This window comes from Podarcis tiliguerta (assembly GCF_965153285.1).
Source record: "Podarcis tiliguerta genome assembly, chromosome: 1".
Lineage (NCBI taxonomy): Eukaryota > Metazoa > Chordata > Lepidosauria > Squamata > Lacertidae > Podarcis > Podarcis tiliguerta.
This window is the reverse complement of record NC_139534.1, coordinates 35,400,427-35,420,049: the sequence shown is the minus strand read 5'-3', so window position 1 is coordinate 35,420,049 and position 19,623 is coordinate 35,400,427. Positions and strand designations below refer to the sequence as shown.

Sequence of the window (19,623 nt, the reverse complement as noted above, 5' to 3'; positions counted from 1 at the left end):
GTTTGATCCCCATATGGGCCAACTGAATAAGGTTGGATGAAATGACGCTCAGGGCCCCTTCCAACTCTTTGATTCTGTGCCAACAAAGAAACTATTTACTTCTTATGATACCTGATGTGTAAAGGCTAGAAAAAGCACTAGAACGATGACTGAAAAGAAACTTGAGTTGTTCTTTCTCTGCTCAACAGTAATAAATCTTTCCGTTTTTTGATGAGATAATATGTTGCTTTATTATTTCTTCCTGTAGTTCTTAGAGCCAAAACCTATTAATCACAATTAATGTTTTGCACCCATAATTATAAAACCATTCATCCCCAGGTTTTGCGGAAGCATATCACGAACAATAATTAGGAAATTAATTAATAGATTGTGCTTAGCAATATCTAGCAGCCTTGGCTCCCTGTGCTATTTCCTGAGTTTGTTTGCACATACATGCACTCTTCCAAGATGGGAATAAATAGTGATTTGGGTCTGATAGGTAGCATAGGATGTTGAGCTGTCACTCACGGATACTGGAGTCATAATGTGATTTACTGTTACGGCGCACTTTCTTCCGGAGCTCTCTGGAGTTGATAAATATTACCATGACCTTAAACATTCCTTGAATTACTATGCCTGGTCCTTTGCATTAAAAACTGAAATACCGTTTATATAGTGTGTCACACTTTTAACACGTTTGTAAACTTCCCTTCCTCCTCATCCATTTTAACCGATCCCTTCTTTAGCAGAAATTTGACTATTGCTCCTCTGGAAGTGTGATGTACTTTATGACTCCATCTCAGGCTGCTTACATGCCAGAACTTCAAAGCACATTCGAAGCACATTTATTCCCTCAAATCATTATGGGCACTGTAGTTTGTTATGAGCTGCTGGGAATTATAATTCTGTGAGGTGTAAACTACAGTACCCAGAACTCTTTGAGGGGAGTGTGCACTTCAGATGTGTTTTAAAGATATAGTACAGGCATACTTGTGAATTATGGTGCTGGAGGAGACTCTTGAGAGTCCCATGGACTGCAAGATCAAACCTATCCATTCTTAAGGAAATTAGCCCTGAGTGCTCACTGGAAGGACAGATCGTGAAGCTGAGGCTCCAATACTTTGGCCACCTCATGAGAAGAGAAGACTCCAGAGACCTGGAAAAGACTCTGATGTTGGGAAAGATGGAGGGCACAAGGAGAAGGGGACGACAGAGGATGAGATGGTTGGACAGTGTTCTCGAAGCTACCAGCATGTGTTTGACCAAACTGCGGGAGGCAGTGGAAGACAGGAGTGCCTGGCGTGCTCTGGTCCCTGGGGTCACGAAGAGTCAGACACGACTAAATGACTAAACAACAACACAGGCATAGGCAAACTCGGCCCTCCAGATGTTTTGGGACTACAACTCCCATCACCCCTAGCTAACAGGACCAGTGGTCAGGGATGATGGGAATTGTAGTCTCAAAAATACCCAGAGGGCCGAGTTTGCCTGTGCCTGATATAGTATGCAGTCTGAATCTAGCGTCTGGCCTGGTTTGGTGAAGGAACCTGTTCTGAGTGCCCTGGTACTCTACTTGCTTTGGGAGAAAGTGAGGAGGACTGGGCTTTTCTTTTGGTTCATTCTGCTTTAATGTCACACCTAGTCCTGACCTGGTACTGGATTCAGAGGTCTTAGAGGATGAACCTAACTCCCTGCAGGCTAAGCACCTAGAAGAGCAGTAAGGTCCCCCTGGAACTGGCACAGAGGGGCTTTCTGAGAGGAGACTCGCTGAAAAGCCCTTAGTGCTTTCAGAGGAGGAGGCCAAGCCACCCTCCAGCCCAGCTGCTGCCAAAATACTGGCTCCAGACCAAAGAGCAATGACTTCTACATACCCAACCTGAGAGTAAGTGGTCTCTTTGGGAGCAAGCAATCCCTGAAACACCTTCATCACCAGCAGCTGTAGCTGTGATCTAGAGGGGCAGAGTATAGAGGGGCTTCCCACGGGAGTCTTTTAGTTTGTGGAAAAATATATAGGTGATACAGTATATATAAATGATATATATAGGTGATAAATATACAGCCTTATCTGTCTGTCGTGTGATAGCCACTTTGCCTTGTATGTTCTGGACCCAGGCTGATTCCCAGTGTTTGATCTTGGCTTGCTTGAAGTAAGCTGACCGGTTGACCTTGATTTCCTTTGTAAGTGATCTGGCTCAGAGGCTTAGAACTCCCGGGACTGAGATCCTATCCCCTGAGGGTATCTGCTAGAGCCTGACATAGAATCAAGTTGGTTCATTATGTCCACCCCTCCCCCCCCCCCCCGTAATGTTCAAGTTTCCTTATGACATTGTGTTGTATTTGTATTGCATTTTTATGCTATACAGTTGTACCTTGGAAGTTGAACAGAATCTATTCCAGAAGTCCATTTGACTTCCAAAACGTTCAGAAACCAGGAAGCTCCTGCAGCCAATCGGAAGCCGTGGAAACCCCGTCGGACGTTCGGGTTCCAAAGAACGTTCACAAACTGGAACACTCACTTCCAGGTTTGCAGCGTTTGGGAGCCAAAACATCTGAACATCAAGGCGTTTGGGATCCAAGGTACAACTGTATATTAATTGTCCAGGGTGGATTTAGGCCATAAAGGAATATTGAAACAAAATGAACAAGCTACCCAACCTCTACAAAATAGCAGAATCACTCCCAGGGTAGATCTAGACACAGGAAAAAAATGCTACAAATAAGTCAGAAATTAGATCGTTATAACCAAAGAAAAAAATCTCTATGGGAAATCATGTTTTAAAATTTCCTGCTCTCTGGCGCCATCTGTTGTTGCATGTTTATAGTGCATTCAAACCACTGCTCCTTTACAAATGTAGCTGTCCTCAACCCAAGTGGCAAGCTGGAATCATGGTCAACTGTAATGAAAATGACTGGAAGGTCTAGAACAGGGGTGGAGAAACTATGACCGTCCAGCTATTGCTCGACTACAACTCTTCTCGTCCATGCCTATTGGCTACAGGGATGGGGGAGAAATTTGATTTTGTTCTCATTTAAAGGCAAATCTATCAGATGCACGCTTTCTGAAACATTAAGCAAATCGAAGCATGGCATATATTAGGCGACAGGGTGCATAAAAGTGAATATATTAGTCAAAACCGCATACAATGAAACAGTTAATTTTCATGCCGGGGAACAGTGTCAGGTGGGAGAAGGAGAATGGAGGTCCGTCAAAAAGAGGGAGTAGCTTGTTCCTTAGAATTTCATCTTCCATCTTCCATTATATCAAATCCAAAGTCCTCCTCTTCTCCTCCTCCCTTGAATAGCACTATAAAGCTGCTGTTCTGTGTTGATTGGATCCCTAAATATATACTCCAACCTTGTGTTACAGGTCCTGCATGATGTTAATAATAATTATGATATAATGGTTAAGAGCTCATAAAATAGGAATTTTTACCTTGTTTTACTAGCTCTAAAAACAACAGTGATGTTTCATTTTGCTCGTGAAATAAAGAGGGCTCAAAAAGTCCTCAACTTTGCCTGGGCTTGATGATGTTCTTTTTGTTAACATTTTTTAAGACACCCACATGACGGTTGGGAACAGTTTATGATGATTCACATAGCCAATTCCACATGCCACGGCAAATGAACAATAATTTGTGCATACTTGGTGTGTGAAGCTCTTATTGGCATTTAACCTTGTTAATCAAAGCTAACTGGTGGCTCCTTTGGCATAATAACGGCTTTTCTGGAAATCAGATATGGTGAGCCAGTGGCTCATATGTGGGGCGGGAGAATGGCAAAATCCGCACCAGATGTTTATGTTCCATTAATTTCACAAGTGCTGGTCCCAGTCCAGTCAGCACTGAGTAGAATTAGCTCATCTGGTGAAAAGCTGGGGCTGTGTTCACTGGTCTGCTGTAGGTGATCTAGAGCCAGCGATAGATGTGCTTCATTTTTCCTGCCTAAGTTAACATAGTAAATGGCTGAAGTTGAAACTATTGAGCTGTGAAATATGATTCACCACTGCCTATCCCTTTCTGTCTCATGGCGTAATTATTCTTTCCATTTAAAGACCATTTAAAGGTGAAATTAAGAAAACAAAGATGTAATCCTCGACGAACTTCGCCTAATGAGATCTTTACAGCCTTTCTGAAGCTCCTCATTAATTTGCACCAATCACAGATTCCACTTCTGCAAAATACTTTCCTCCCACGAACTGTAGTGATCCTCGCTTAGAAATATTTTACATTGTCCCTGCGTTTTCTGGCATGTTCCCAGAGCTGCTTCTTTTTGTGTATGCTATAATCAATGGAGGAAAACAGAAGGAATTAAGTGCATTTCCCCAAAACAAAACAAATAAGTCCTGTGTGGGCATTCAGAAGAACTCACAAAATAAACAATTTTTTAAAATGGAAGCTTAGAGCATGACATGCAGTGAAGAATATTCTGTTTTCTTTTTAAAAATTATTTCTTTGCTTAACTCATCCCAAAAATTCTTATACTAAGTCACAGACCGCAATCGGTTGGATTAAGTTGGGCAGCAATCCTAACTCTTTCTCCTCTGAAATAAGTTCCATTTGATTGAGTGGGGATTACTCCCAGGTAAATGAGGTTAGGATTGCATGGGCAGTCATTAATAGGTGTAGTCCATTGTTTTTTAAAGTAATTAACACCATAAGAAGCAATATATAATGCTCAACACATTCATTCTAGATGAGAGATTTCCAGCCAGTGATGCACTCATAATTTTAGACTGAATTAAATGATCTTAAGATGGTAACGTTATTGCTTCACTTACTTCAAAAGGTCTTACTCTAGCGGTGTGCACCAGCCACAATATTTGACTTGCATCTGTAGCTTTGGGAAGCAACCTGATCTGTTTCAGAGCCACACTGTTTATTTCCAATTTGTGTTGGGCCAGACTCAGCCCCGCTTGTCATTACTGGGCCATCCTCTTTTTCCAGCTGCTGCTGCTGCTGCCCGAGTTGATTTAAACTATTCTTTGTTTAGCAGCCACCACAGTATTGAGGATTTTACAAAGGACATTTCATTAAAACTTCAAACAGGATGAATGGAGTTGCCGCACTCACCTCATAGGAAGAGCCAGTTTGGCCAACAGAACTTTGCCGTTTTCCATTTGCATGCACTGTCCCTGTTTGACGGGAAATTAATCCAACCGTCTCTTTGAAAACTTGAAAAATGTCAAAGCATAAAAAAGTCAGAAACGGCAAGTGCAGGCCATAAAAAGTTTAAATACGGCATGAGCATTACAGATGATGGCAGTAGCAGTTCCTGCTGCTAATGATTCGATCCACTGTTGTGTAAGCAAAACTCTTCTTTTGAAAGAGGGGCACTGAAGCCCCTGAAAGGCATCTTGTGAGGCAAGGGCGGGGGCTTAGCAAGGCCTGAAATGTATGGTGGGGGGCTGCAGTGGCATAAGAACAGTGTTTCTGATCACAGGGAAGGTTCCAAGTGCACTTTGCATGCACGGGGATATTGCTCCCCCCATTGCCTGGCAGTGGTGTAGCGTGGGTTGTCAGCACACGGGGCAAGGCAAGTAATTTGCGCCCCCTAACCCGGGGCAAGGCAAGTAATTTGCACACACACCCCCCGCTGCACTGTCCCTCCCCCAGATAGTCCCTCGCTCTCTCTCCGCACCACACCGCACGCCTGGCACCCTCCCCTCCACAGTGGGCGGCGACCCGGCGGCTCGGATCGGATTCGCACAGCCAGCACTGCAGTGAGAGAGAGTGAGTGAGCCAGGTAGGGGCAGAGAGCTGCGAGTGCGAGCGCCCCCCCCCCCAGATATTGCGGCCGGCCCCCCCTGCACCCCCCACGCTATGCCACTGTTGCCTGGTTTCAGCAAGTGTTCTCTCTGAACATCTGAAAAAAGAGTGTTAAAGTTGGTTGGAACTGCAACACATTAAATATTTTGTTTATTTAGTGTCAACACCAAACTGTGGCCGGAATGAGTCCTTGATGCTTGCCTGGATCAAGAATGGACAGGTGTACGTGTGGAGACTTCTTAGTTTTGCAAAGCTGGAATGTAGTCTACTATAAAAGGGTAAGAGTCATAGCCATTGCTCTACTCACTTTCATCTTTCTGGTCTCTCTTCTGCATTTGTCTCTTGCCATTCCCACAACCCCTAGAAGGCTGTCCATGAAGGAATGTGGTTCTTGGACTGAAAAGGTTCCTCACCCCAGTTTAAGACTTTCAAGGACATAATCAGCACTTTGAATTGAACCCAAAACCAAACTGGAAGCCAATGGATGTGGTCTAATGCATGATCTAACCTGCTAGACCCATGTAAAACCATGTCAATTAATGCATTAAAAAAAATTGCATTGAGCATGGGAAAATTCTGAATAGACTTTTACTTCAAGTGAACCAAGACTGAACAACAAGCACTGTGCCAAAGCTCTGCACTTGTTTTGTGTCCAATTTAATTAACATTTATGGAGTATGAAGTAAACAGTGATCAAGACTTACCCCTAAATTCCCCTTGCCTGTTGGCTCCACCGTTCTGCCACATGTTGGAGACCTGTAACTTCATTTGTGAGAGGAAACTAGAGAAATCCCTGCAGCCTAGTTGTGAAACCTGGCTGGCTTCCTGTCTTGATTTATTCCACAGCCAATGAATTGTTCACACTCGTCTACACTGTCTGGATTGAATTACATATTGCTAAATATGCATAGCTGAAAACTCTGGTTATTTAGGGCTGCCTTTAGTGAATATTTTTAGTGTCTGGAGAACACTTACGGTAACTACTGTATCCTAGTCACAAGAAATGTGGAAAGATAGGTGTCAGGATTCAAACCCACCTAGAAGTTATTTCAGGAGATAGGCCAATGTATTTTGATGTTTGAGGCAAAAAAAGTTCCATGCTCCCACTCTCACACCAATGGTAGTAAAAAAATCTAATACTATGCTAAATAATTGATATTTTGATGGCATTCAGTGGTATCCTAAATCTGTTGCTTCAGCCCACCCTCCACTCCTGCAGCCTACGGTTAAATCTGCCTTTCATCATCGGTGTGCAGTAACGACATCTATCTATCTATCTATCATCTATCTATCTATCTATCTATCTATCTATCATCTATCTATCTATCTATCTATCTATCTATCTATCTATCTATCTATCTATCTCTGAATCCTGGACTGGCAAACTGTATCTCTGGGCCCAGCTGAATGTGATTGTAAACATTCCATTTGTTGCTGCTTTTCTTGAAACACACCTGAATCTCATTGGGAATGTAGTGTCAAGGTTTGATAACCTTTTTGCCATAGTTTTGCCAAAAAAATCTACCCCCTCCCAACATTCCTAGTTTTAGTCCTGAGATAGAAGCTTCCATTGGTGCCCCTTCCTGCTTCTGTTACTGTTTAAAAAAAGGCGCGGGGGGGTGGGGGAGAGAGAGATCACATGATGCATTCAGGCTATATACACACTATCCCTTTAAGGCACATTCTCAGGCAGGAACAGGTGAGGGAGAGCTTCATGGAGGCACCTCCAGTGGTGGGGTAGGGGGCTGCTGCTTCTGTAGGGCATCTGGTCAGAATTTGGCACTCTGTTCCTGAAGCAATGGATCCCGATGGACCCTGACCCTGTTTTGAAGAATCACAGTATTCGTTTTAGGTTGCCCAGGTGATATCTATCATTCATGCAACAGGTCAATCATGAAAACAGATGTCTGGGACGAGGACCAAAGAGATACAGTGGGTGAGGGAAGTAATGTGTCTTACTATTGGGGGGGGGGAGGAGTGACAGGGCAAAAATCATACTCTGACTGTAAGGGGGCAACAGGTGATGCTGCCCATAGGAGAGCGGCAGAGGATGGGAGGTTAAGGTAGCATAGGAATGAAGGCAGGGGAAAGAAATGGCAGACGGAAGGCATCCCACTTCCTAAGATGTGGGACCCAATCACAGGTGGTCTGTCACAGAAGGAAAGTTGGGCCTTTGGGGGCATATTTTGCCACAAATTTTCAGTGGCGGTGGTGTCTTTTCCAGCTACTGGAAAAAGGAGCCCAGTCCTGTGCTCGGGTTTGTAGCCTGCATTCCAGCAGCATCTTGTTGTCGTGGTGCCGTTGGGAGAGGGTTTGGGTTCTAATATGACGGGGCTCTTTTTGGGGTGCGGGAAACAGAAATGCTTCGGTGACTGGGGAAGTCTGGCAGGCATCAGAGCGAACTCCTAGGGACCAAGGTCCCTTCAGCCCCCCCCCCAAATATTTGAGGGGGCTGCCCCCCAAAGTTAATGGACATTGCCATCATTCAAATGCCATGCATGTTCCATGTCCTGTGATTGATTATGCGGGGCGGGGCTTGCCTGCCCCCCCCAATTTTATTGAAGTTGGCACTCCTGGTGGCAGGGGGTTCCACAGGCGCCCCAGAAGGATCTGGGAATCATTCCATAGATTCTGTGACATGCAACCCCAAAGCACAAGGGGTGATCTCTCGTGACCTGTGGAGGAACCCCCAGTCCCGGAGGTGGGTCGAAGGGCTGCGTGGCGAAGCCAAGGCTGCTTCTCCTCCTTTCTCTGGCTCGCTCTCGCTCTCTCTCTCCCTTCGCTTTGCAACGCGGGCGACCAGCCCTGCAGCTCGTCTCAACCCCTCTGATCAGCCAAGCCACGCTAATTGGCTGGCCAATGGCGAGGCAGCCCAAGAATTTAGCGCGGCTTCCGGCGCTCTCATTGGCTGGCGGGAGTGTCGGGGAGGCTGAGCGTTCCAGAGCAGGACTGCAGTGCACGCCGCCAGCCTCGCTCGCTGCATTGTGCGCTCGTGGGATGGGGCGGCTGGCCCGAGGCGGGCGGCTGGCCACGCAAGCGGTGAGTAGCCCGGGTTCCCCCCACCTTGATGACTGTTTTTAAATAAGGGGGAAAGGAGGGTCCCCGTGTAGAGGAGGCGGCACAGCGCTGCGTGCGAGAGGCGCGGAGTCTCAGGCGAGGCTTTTGTTGTGCGTTGCTCGCTGCAAGCGCTGGGGATCTGCAGCAACAGATGAAATGTTTGGGGAATTGATCGGCGCGCTTTGCAAGTGCACGATCACGAGCGCGGTGGTTTCCCTCCCTTCCTGGGTCTGGTCTTCCCTCCTCGTCGGCGAGAGTGTCATGGTCAGTCCATCTCCCCCAAGGATCAAGAGCTGGCGAGCTTTCAGAGGGCAGGAAATGAAATAGGCGCTTCGCTGGGGGGAAGTTTCCGCGCTGGAGATAATACAAACGGATTCGAGACGGGAGGCTTACCTACGAAATACAGATGTCTTTCTTTGCTAAGTAAAGTGGACTTAAAAAAAGCAAGCAGCCTCTGCCCCCTCCCCCGTGACCGCAGAATATTTTGCAGCCTGGTGGTTGATCCCTACAGATGAAATACTTAAAAGAAATATCTACGTGCATCTTCGCTGTTTGTGGTATTCGAATTTAAGCTACACCCTAGTTTTAAATATTACAGCAGAAACTCTATTAAGAGGAACAAACCAGGCCTTGTAGTTGAATATCTAGAACAGCTCCGTTGAGAAGCTTAGGTTAAAGTTGATTCAGTTCTATTGATTTTTGGTCAGACCGTTTAGCGTGTTAAATGTGAATAAACGGAATGCATTTGGTGGTATACTGAGGATGCAGAACTCCTTTTTATTTAACAGGCTCAAGAGTTTACATTTTTTTGAGGCTCCTTTTCTACTAATGTGACATACACACAAAGTTAATAGGCCTGACTCAAATACTCAAATGCCAAGTGAATGCATTTTGCTGTGAATTCCAATAGTTGCTTCTCATACTTGCAAAGCATTTTGTCTGTAGGGTGATGCTCTTTTCATTGGATGAACATGTGTCTAGAACTGCTAAAAACTGATAGGTAAAGCCGGTACTTGCGGAGAAAATCACTTAAGGGAAGATGGAAGTCCAAGTCTTAAGTTTAATCTTATGCATGTTTGTCCTTATCTTATGCATGATTGCCCAGGAGAAAATCCATGGGACTTAACTCCCAGGAAATCATGCAAATTGCAATCATTGGCTGTAATCTTTTGCACACTTACTTGGGAGTAAGTACCATTGAACACAGTGGGACTTACTTTTGAATAAACATACAAAGCTGTTAGATCATAAGTATGGTACATTTACTAGTGGTCTATATTGGTAATACAAGCGGAGTGATTCACACATTTATTTTAATGTGGTAGTCTAGATAATGTTGCACATTCTAGCCTGAATGCCGTCTTGCCACTTAAAAATGAAAAAAATATTTCAGTCCTGAGATTTGCTTGTTTGTTTGTTTTTGTAACAATAATAATTGTGAACTTCAAAAGGTTTTCCTTTGGAATTGTTCATTTACCATAAAAACTTTCATAACTTTAATGACTCAAGAAAACTTGCAATTACTTTAATTCATCTAAGTCTGTCATTTTGGGCATTTGCTAGAATGACTGTTTTTGAAGTGATTCTTTGATTTCAAAATTGGTCTCATTGACTGACTTCTGAGTTAACATGCGTAGCATCAAGTGATTTCACATGTGTGTTGTGAGAGCCAGTGTGGGGGTGTGGTGAGAGTGTTGGAGTAAGAACTGGGATACAAGGGTTCAAATCCCCACTCAGCTATGAAACTAACTGGGTGTGACCAGCCCAGTGGCGTAGCATGGGTTGTCAGCACCCAGGGCAAGGCAAGTAATTTGCACCCCCTAACCCGTGGATTTGCGCCCCCTAACCCGTGGATTTGCGCTCCTAACCCCCAGATGTTGCGCCCGGTGCGGCCGGCCCCCCCTGCACCCCCACGCTACGCCACTGGACCAGCCATACCTACCTCACAGGGTTGATGTGGGGATTGAATGAAGAAGGGCAAAAAAGGTGGGATAGAAAGGCAATAAATAAATAAAACCGTTTAATAAGTACAACATCAAATAATTTACACATGGATGAAAAGGGGCGAAGATGCTTTGAACTGTTCTTCCATAAATGCATGATGCTTATAAATTACCTGACGTGTTTCAGGAAAAACAAGAGTAGGGCAGAGAATATTGATGTGTCCTGGCTTGGTAAGGTAACTAGAGGGTTATATCTTCAATAAATATCCCCACTTCTTACCTTTCTCTTTTCTTTTTAAAAATCTGTCTCATTCTGTGGGCTGTCCCATCTCTCGTTTTGCGAGTTTGAATGAGCTATTTCGAGATTTATTATTATAGATAGAACGTCTACAGCTTGTGATCTCAAGCTGTAACATTCATTGAATGTGATGCGTATCCAAGATTTGAAGTCAAACGATGAGATGTGATTTAAAGGATATTAATCTTTCTTAAATTCACTTTAAGTCCAGGTGGTAAGGCTTGACAGGTTTGTGGATTGCTGCCACAGTCGGCAGCAAGATATGTAGCCTTAAAGTCGAGGCAAGTTAAACATGAGGAAACTATTGTGTAATCGACTTTTTTTTTTTGTGAGAATCCTGATGTCCATCTATCACAGATGGATACAAAAAATGGCTTATAGGAGCAAAGCTAGATTCAAAAAGGTGGCCAAGAGATGGAGCTAATTATCTACAGTACACACTGGGACAACTTACACACTTAAGATAGATTTCTACATATGAATTACTATAGAAAATGGGCACCAATGGAAGCCTTTTTGTTCCTACCGCACTTGGGAGTTGGGCACCCTAGAAATCACCCAAAGATCTACAACTAGATCGCACTCCCATTGTAAGGATTTTGAATTGTTCCACATGTGGAAATATTGGTTGATTATTTCAATCGAATATTTCTTTTTCTCTTTTAAAATTTATATCCCACCCATCTGCCTGGGTTTCCCCTGCCACTCTAGGCGGCTTACACCATATATAAAAACACAACAAAACATCAAACATTGAAAAACAAAATATCCTATATAAGCAGCCAGCCAACCAATAAATCAATAAATCAGTAGAAATCAATAATAACAGTAACAACAACAACAACAATAATAAACAGTTTACAGTTATACCCAAATTAAAATAACCACCAACTCCACCTAAATGTTTAACCAACCCCAACCCCACAAAAACAAAACAGAGGAACCAAAACTAGAACCGTTTAAAACAATTTAAACATTTTAGCAAGTTGCCCCAAACCAAGAGTTGTTCCAGCAATGTCCCAATGGCCTCCCAGGAGCCTCTTTTAGCTGTTCAGGGTGAGTCTGGGCCCCGCCCCCTGGGCCAGGTGGAAATGGGCCTTGCAGCAGGGAGCAGGTCTTCCTTCCAGCACTCATGGCAGCAGCAATGGTTATTTATCGAAACAAATTTCTCTGCCCTAATTAGTGTAGTTACTTGGGTATATGTGTGTGTAAATAAAAATATTCAAATGGGAATAATGAAGCAAAAGTGGTTAGCTGTTGCTACAGTATGTGTTTGGCAGTGCAGTCTGGTCTGCATGTGCTTGGAAGTTATTCCTAGGGAGTTCAGTGGGGCTCACTCCTAGGCAAGTTGCATAGGACCCACCCCTTGTTAAAATCAGTGGCATTTATAACTGCTTTCTGGCCTTTTCCGTGTATAAGACTAGGGTTTTTTCTTTAAAAGATGGGGGTCGTCTTATACATGGGTAGTGCATAGGGTGGATGTTTGATTGGTTGCTGCCGCGGCTGTTAGCAGCTATTGTGCGTGTGATTGGTTTCTGTATAAATGGATGGTGTCGATTGGCTGAAGGTGCAGCAATTGGGCGTGTGATTGGCAGCTTCTGCCGGCGAGGGGACGGACGAGGCAGATTTTGTGACGGGTGCAGGTGAGCGATTTTCAGCAATCCCCTCCCAAAGCTCAACAACTCTGTGCTATCTCCCCTCCATTTTCTTAAATTTCAGTCCCCCAAAATAGGGGGCGTCTTATACATGGGGGCATCTTGTACACGGAAAGGTATGGTAACTATGGCTGGAAGGGTAATATTCATTTGTTTTTAGTGTCTACAATTCATTTTAGAGCTTTCTTGAAGAAATGCATTTATGCTGTCCATTTCTAGCAAACTATATTTAGTTTCTGGAACTGTTTTCATAGAATAATGGAATTGTAGAGTTGGAAGGGACCACGAGGGTCATCTAGTCCAACCCATTGCAATGCAGGAATCTTTTTTCCTACGTGAAGCTTGAACCTACGACCCTGAGATTAAGAGTCTCCTGCTCTACCGACTAAGCTATCTTTTATTTATTTTATTATCATGCTGATGGAGAACCATTAATCCAGCAACACCGATAGCGCTGTAGAATCAGGTGTGGGGATGTGGCCATGCTTATTACTGAATATGTGATATTGAATACGGTGATGATTCTGATAGAACTGGATAATCCCTGAGAATATGCTTCAGTACCTAAAATTATTATTTTGACTGTGTGTTAGGTTTACATGGCTTACATAGCAGCTTTATTTTCTCAAATAAAATCGACCTTTCAATGAATCAAGTCTCTGTATGAATATGGCACTAAGATTATATCTAGTGGTGGCCTTGCACCAGCAGAAAGCACTTCTTCTTGGACAAGGCAGGGCACCCAATATTTTCTGTCCTCCGCAACGACTACATCCTCTACGGACCCATGAAAAGTTGCTCTAGAGCACTGGGAGATCTGCCAGGAGAGAATGAGAGAACTGTGATAGAGGGGATTGATGTAAATTGAATGTCTCACCTCACACAAGTAAAAGTGCTTTACACTAGCACAAATACAGCAAATACACAAATGCAGATTTCTTTCTGTGACACATAATTGAAATCAATGAGCATTATTCCACTGGGTAGGATTGTGGGTAGGATTTATGCAACATGTTCACAAAGCCATCCGTCCTCCATTTTCGGTATTTGCAATGTAAATGGGAAACGGAACAGGGTTCGTCTGGAGTTGGTAAGCTATAGCTTGCACAAATGGCATGCAAAGTTGAACTATTAGCTTCTATATGCACTTTTAAATAATTAAATGGTTAGATTGGTAAGAGGGAAATACTAAACTCATTTAATTGTGTGTGTGTGTGTATATATATGTGTATATATAAATGTATATATCCACATACATTTGCTAGATTGAGAGTTATGACAGCAGCATTTCCTAAGAACCGAACTTAACACAGATATAAAAAAGAATTTATTGGTTATGAGCCAGTTTTCAATATGGGACTGGAGGAACCATTTTTATCATGCTTAGGATATATCAACAAAGCAGTGGGGTACGGGGGGAATCCCTTATAGGTCTTTTATCTTAAAAGCCCATAGAAACTGCACAAAGCCATAGCTTTATAGAAATGCTCTTTCCTCCACAAATTGGATATGCAATGAGTACACTGAACAATATACATGTACAACAGTTGTACATACTGTATATATTCATTAAACCATAGGCTCCTGTGTTCTCCTCCTCTGCTGTGAGGAGTTCAGAAGCTTCTGCTTCCTTTTATAGATTAACCACAGTTTACCTTTACTGCTGAACCCTAAACTGTGGTCAATCTTAATTGTGCTTAGTGACAAGCCAGCTTTATAAAATATGGTTTGAAGTTGGCTGGCTTCCACAGAGTCCTTAAAATGTAACACTGACTAAACCATAGCTGGCCATTGTATGTATGAGCTGCAACAAGGAAGATTTTGAAAGCGTTTGTTTCCTTTTTAGTTTAACCATACATTTCAGCATTGTCTGAATCCAGAAAACTATAGTTTATGAAGCTGACTTGTTTCAATAAACTGTAGTTAAGAGTACCTACAGTTCAGGTTTGGATGCAATGCTAAATAGATAATTTAAAAAGGAATGGAAAACTTATGATTGCCTTGTGGCAGTGGAAGAGAGGGGAGCGTATGAGCCGCAGGCTCATTCATGTAATGGTAAGCCATAGTTATTGTTGCTTCCAAAGCAGGCTTGTGGAGTGACAAGCCTAGTCTTGGTAGTAACTCTGTGCCTGCGCTTGACCCTGTAGGAAGTTACTGAAATGGGTGAACAACCACCGAATGGATATATGTGCATTTGGCAAAGCAATCAGATGACTGCATTTGTTGCATGTGTAGCAGCATTCCTCATGTGTCAGTTTAGAAATTGCTTGGGTTGCTGATTCTCTGTGGCTTCCTTCCACAGGGAGGCCTTTAAATATTTGAATTTAATACACATGGAATGAGCAAATCCTGTGGAATGCAACAACACTCAACTTCAATGAATAGCAGTTGCATAAAACTTTTGATTTGATAAGCCTAAATTAATCAGCATAGTTTTGGGGTGGTTTGCGTTTTATCCAGTGCTTTTTCCCGCAACAAGAAAAAAACACTATAGCATTTGTGTGTTGATTCTTAAACACTTACATTTCAAAAATATATATGCATTTTAGTCTTTATGCTGCAGATCTAAAGCGAGCTTTTAAATAGATCTAAATCAGTGAGACAGTTTTCTTTATCATAAAATTAAGAGTAAATAGATGTCGACCATAATTGTTCTATTTAGAATGCATTCTTAGCACTATTGTTAAAATCCTTGGCACGGGTGCAGACTAAAGCTTTGATTGTGCTTAACAAGTTTACATATGTCGTTCCCTTTCATGTGGCAAACACTTTGAATCAGTTGAGTAATCTTGTAGTTGTGTTTCAGAGCTGCAGGAATGTTTACCATTAGTGAAAATTTATTCCATCCTGCTGCATAAATGCTTGGAACTAAACATTTGGTATGTTACGCTACTTCACCCAAGCGTTCTAATGCTATAAGTAATCTTTGGGATGCCTAAACAGAAATATTGTACTGTCCCCGTATCCCAGCCAAAATATTATTTGATCATTTGGGACAGTGGTAAAATCCTGTCTTATGAACAATAATACTCCCTTGAGCTATATGAGATGAGAGTGGGTGTAATGCCTTGCATTTGCTTGGAGGGGAGGGAAATAAGGCACAAGCTCATGTCAGCAATGGATTGTGCAATTTGTCTACCTTTATCCTTGAAGCTGTTTACAGGCACCAGTAGGCTAGCCTGGACCACCCCTGTGGGAGACCTGCACGGGGCTGGAAAATTTGGAGATGAAAGCAATACATACTTTAAAAGCATTAAATTCCTCCTTGATTCCACTGTTATCTGTAAAGTGAGCAAAGGAGATCAGTTACAAAAGAGAGAAACTTGATAATCAAACAAAGGTACTCCTTTTTCTCACTTGTTTGGGAAAAATGTTTACCTCGTAATGTTACCTTTCTTATGAATTCCCTTTTCAAACATAATCTTCCTATGTTGGTGTCATTTTATTTGTTCTCTCTCTCTCTTTCCTGCATGTAATGTTCCTGTAGAACAACTGTTCCATTGCATATCTTCTGAGAACTTCACTTATCCTAAGTTGCACCTCATTGGTTTTCTGGAGCATCCAGTTACCTAAATGAGCATTATCAAGTACCAGTTAATTGTGTTGCTTGCAACTGAGGCTAATGGCTGCATTACCTAAATAGTAAACCAGCACAGAATTTCTATCTTGGTGAAAATAAGGTAGGTAAGTTGTGGGGAGCAAAGGTGCTTAAGGATACATTCTTTATACAGTAATTGACTTTTAAAAATCCTTTGAAATTTAGTGTACCTTGCTAAATATTTTTTCAGTTGTTCTGTATTCTTCAGCCAAGCCTTCAGTATGGGACAATTACACCTTAGTTCATGGCTTTGTAATGTTTTTTCTCTCTGCTCTTGAATAGCACAGAACAAGATAATTGGTTGATAGCACTGATTTCCTCCTCCTGTGTGAATAATAATAATAATAATAATAATAATAATAAAATTTATTTATATCCCGCCCTCCCCAGCCGAAGCCGGGCTCAGGGCGGCTAACAACAATAAAATAGTACAGCATTCTAAAAGCATTTCATTATAAAATTAATTCAACTCAAAATGATGGCAACCATTAGGCTAAAGTTCTGTGAAGATTGCCAAAGGAGGGAGTCAGGCTGTGCCCTGTGATGGAACAGCTCTGTCTTGCAGGCCCTGCGGAAAGATGTCAAGTCCCACAGGGCCCTAGTCTCTTGTGACAGAGCGTTCCACCAGATTGGAGCCACAGCCGAAAAAACCCTCTCATTTTTATACCCAGTGTTGGCTCCTTCAAATTAATTCATTCTGTGTCTCCTGCGCTGGGTTGAGCTAAGCTTATGTAGAGATGAACTTAAATTAAAACTATTGAGTTGAGGTGTAAGACGTAACACCATGATCCTGAGCACAGTTGTTGGAAGGGTCGTTAATTACAACAGAATTCAGTTCTAAAACCCTCCAGTCCAGACTTTAGGCGCCATATTTATTACCGATCTGAGGTTAATTTGAATTTATCTGTACCTATCTGTCTTTTGAGGGGAAACAATATGGTAGCTTGGGGACAGTATAATCCTTTGTCTCTGTTTCCAAGATAGTGAATCAGGATCTTGAAGGCTTTGAAAACCTATACAAGTCTTCAAGCAGTGGTTGCTGGAGCCATTAATGACATAGGACTGAAATGGGGTTGAGATTAAGAGAGTTTAGCAGCAAAATGTCAGTCCAGGCAATAAGATCATAGATGGAATTCTAAGGTTTGATAACCAGTGACCTACATGCCTTCTCATGACTCAAAGGACACTATTTATTTACATTCTCTATATTTGAAACACACTGGTCTTCTAGTTATATGCAATGTTCTCCTGGGCATGTTTCCTTTAAGTCAGGGATGCAGAACTAGGGTTGTTGGACTACAACTTCCATCAGTCCCAGCCAGCATGGTCCATGGTCAGGGATGATGGGAGTTGTAGTCAAGCAACATCTGGAGGGCCGTGGGTTTCTGAGCTCTTATTTAAGTGAATTTTTTTTTAGGGGAAAATTTCAGTTGGAGGATTTGCGAGATCCCATTATCTTGTCACTAGATCTTTGCTTCAGGGCTGCATATTTGAGGTTAAAAATATTTTGGAGTAGAAATGATATGTAGTTGAAAAGAAAATTTAAGGAACCGGGGTGGAGGGAAGTTACGGGATTTGGGGAATCCCATTTTATGGATTTGATATTGTTTTTGTGTATATTTTTCTACGTTTGTTGTTGTATTTGTTATTTTTTTCTGTTTTTGTTATTTTTGTTGAAATTTTAATGATATATATATTTTTAAAGGACTGCATATTGTTGCACTGCCATAAGAGTAATAAGATACAGAGGGTAGTGTTGAATACATACGTCTTGCAGGTGTCATTGGAAAGTTGATAATACAGCCACATTTGCTCATCCTAGATAATTTTGTCCTGGCATTGACATCAAGGGCAGCACTTGGAATGAGGCTCCTCTTGGAGCAGGAAGCTCATTATGCTTTAGGCTTACACTCCTGAAACTGGCACAGAATTTATATGACATCACATAGCTGGCAAGATAGTAGCTCTGCTCCACAGGCTGTATGGAAACACAGCCTGTGTACAAATAATTCATGTAAGGGCTCCTTTTTTTTCAGCCGAAGAGGGAATATTAACTTTTATCAACCGGTAGTAGGGTGTCATCTTGGAAAACAGAGTCATCTGTTTTCCTGTAGCCCTTTTCCATTTGTGAGGCAAGTTTTTTTCCCCTTCCTAGAGAATCAGATCTCTGTCCCTTTCATTTTTTTAAAAAATAGTGGAACTGCTCCAGAACTAAATGGATTGTGGTTTTGAAGAACTATGCCATTGGTAGCCCTTTTTGGATGAAGAACATGAGCAGGTTGGAAAAGAGCTCAGTGTCCCAAGTGACCCTTTCCATAAATCAGCAGGAGCTTTGTCGTAGATATCAATTTGTGGTAAATCTCAATGGGCCATGTGAATTAGACCTCAGTATATGAGCTGCAGTGATTTCCTTGCGGCCATAAAATTTGTCCTTTTTTTCATCTGGAGGGCAAAAAGGGATAGACAGAAAATAAAGCTCTTCTCCTTTATTTAGCTAAAGACAACTTGGGTTTGGCTTTTCTGGTTTCGGTTCTTAAATACTTGTTCGAATCTCAGTGTTCCTTGTTTTGTATTCTCTCTCCCCCCCCCCCCCCATTCTCCTTCCATGGCTACAACTGTTTTGTTAACGAGGTTCAAATCCTTGCTTGCCTATGAGGCTCACTTGTTGCGGCTAATCGCTATCAACATTTAGTCCAGGCAAAACAGAACTACGGCTAGTGGATAGGCCATTTGACTCTGGTTTGAGTTTACAGTTTGTCCTGGAAGGGGGTTGCATCCCCCCTGAACAGGGCTGAGCCACCCATGAGGCTAGGTGAGGCTGTTAGCCTCGGGTGGTGGATCCGGCCCTCTCCCTGCCCCTGCTATTGTTCTGCTGCCAGCCCTGCTGGGGCTTTGCCCTCAATGCTGGTGCAGCGCTGTTGCCTTCACGGTCCTCACCTCTGTTGCTGCGTCATGGTGGTAGCATGGGCACAGCCTCAGGCAAAACTGCAGTTGTGGGACCAGTGGCAGTATGGGTGGGGCAGTGGAAGAAAGCCCGGATCTGTGGAGGGGGGGAGTTGACATGGAGGAAGGGGCATAATCATGGTGTTTTGCCCATAGCAGCAAAATGTCCTGATCCAGCCGTGCCCCTGAATTTATCGTTTGGGGATACCCTTGGCATGGTACTCTTGTTAGATGCATCAGCGGTGCTGGGTTCCTTTTTCCAGCTTCAGCTGGCTCACTCACCAAGACCCTTCCTTGCTGTCATTGTTTATGTCCTTGAAACCTCCAGAATTGATTTGGGTGGGTCAACCCTTAAATTGTTCAGAAACTTCAGCTGGTGCAAAGT

The 19,623-nt window shown here is 42.9% G+C and overlaps 1 protein-coding gene across 1 annotated transcript in view; it reads left to right on the top strand.

Annotated features, from left to right (window-relative positions):
• The first annotated feature begins 8,669 nt into the window (after positions 1-8,669).
• LYPD6 (LY6/PLAUR domain containing 6) overlaps positions 8,670-19,623 on the top strand; it is a 54,569-nt gene continuing 43,615 nt past the window's right edge. Inside the window, exon 1 of the mRNA XM_083414309.1 lies at positions 8,670-8,783. The gene's annotated coding sequence lies outside the window, so the exon portion shown is untranslated. The remainder of the gene's footprint in view (positions 8,784-19,623) is intronic.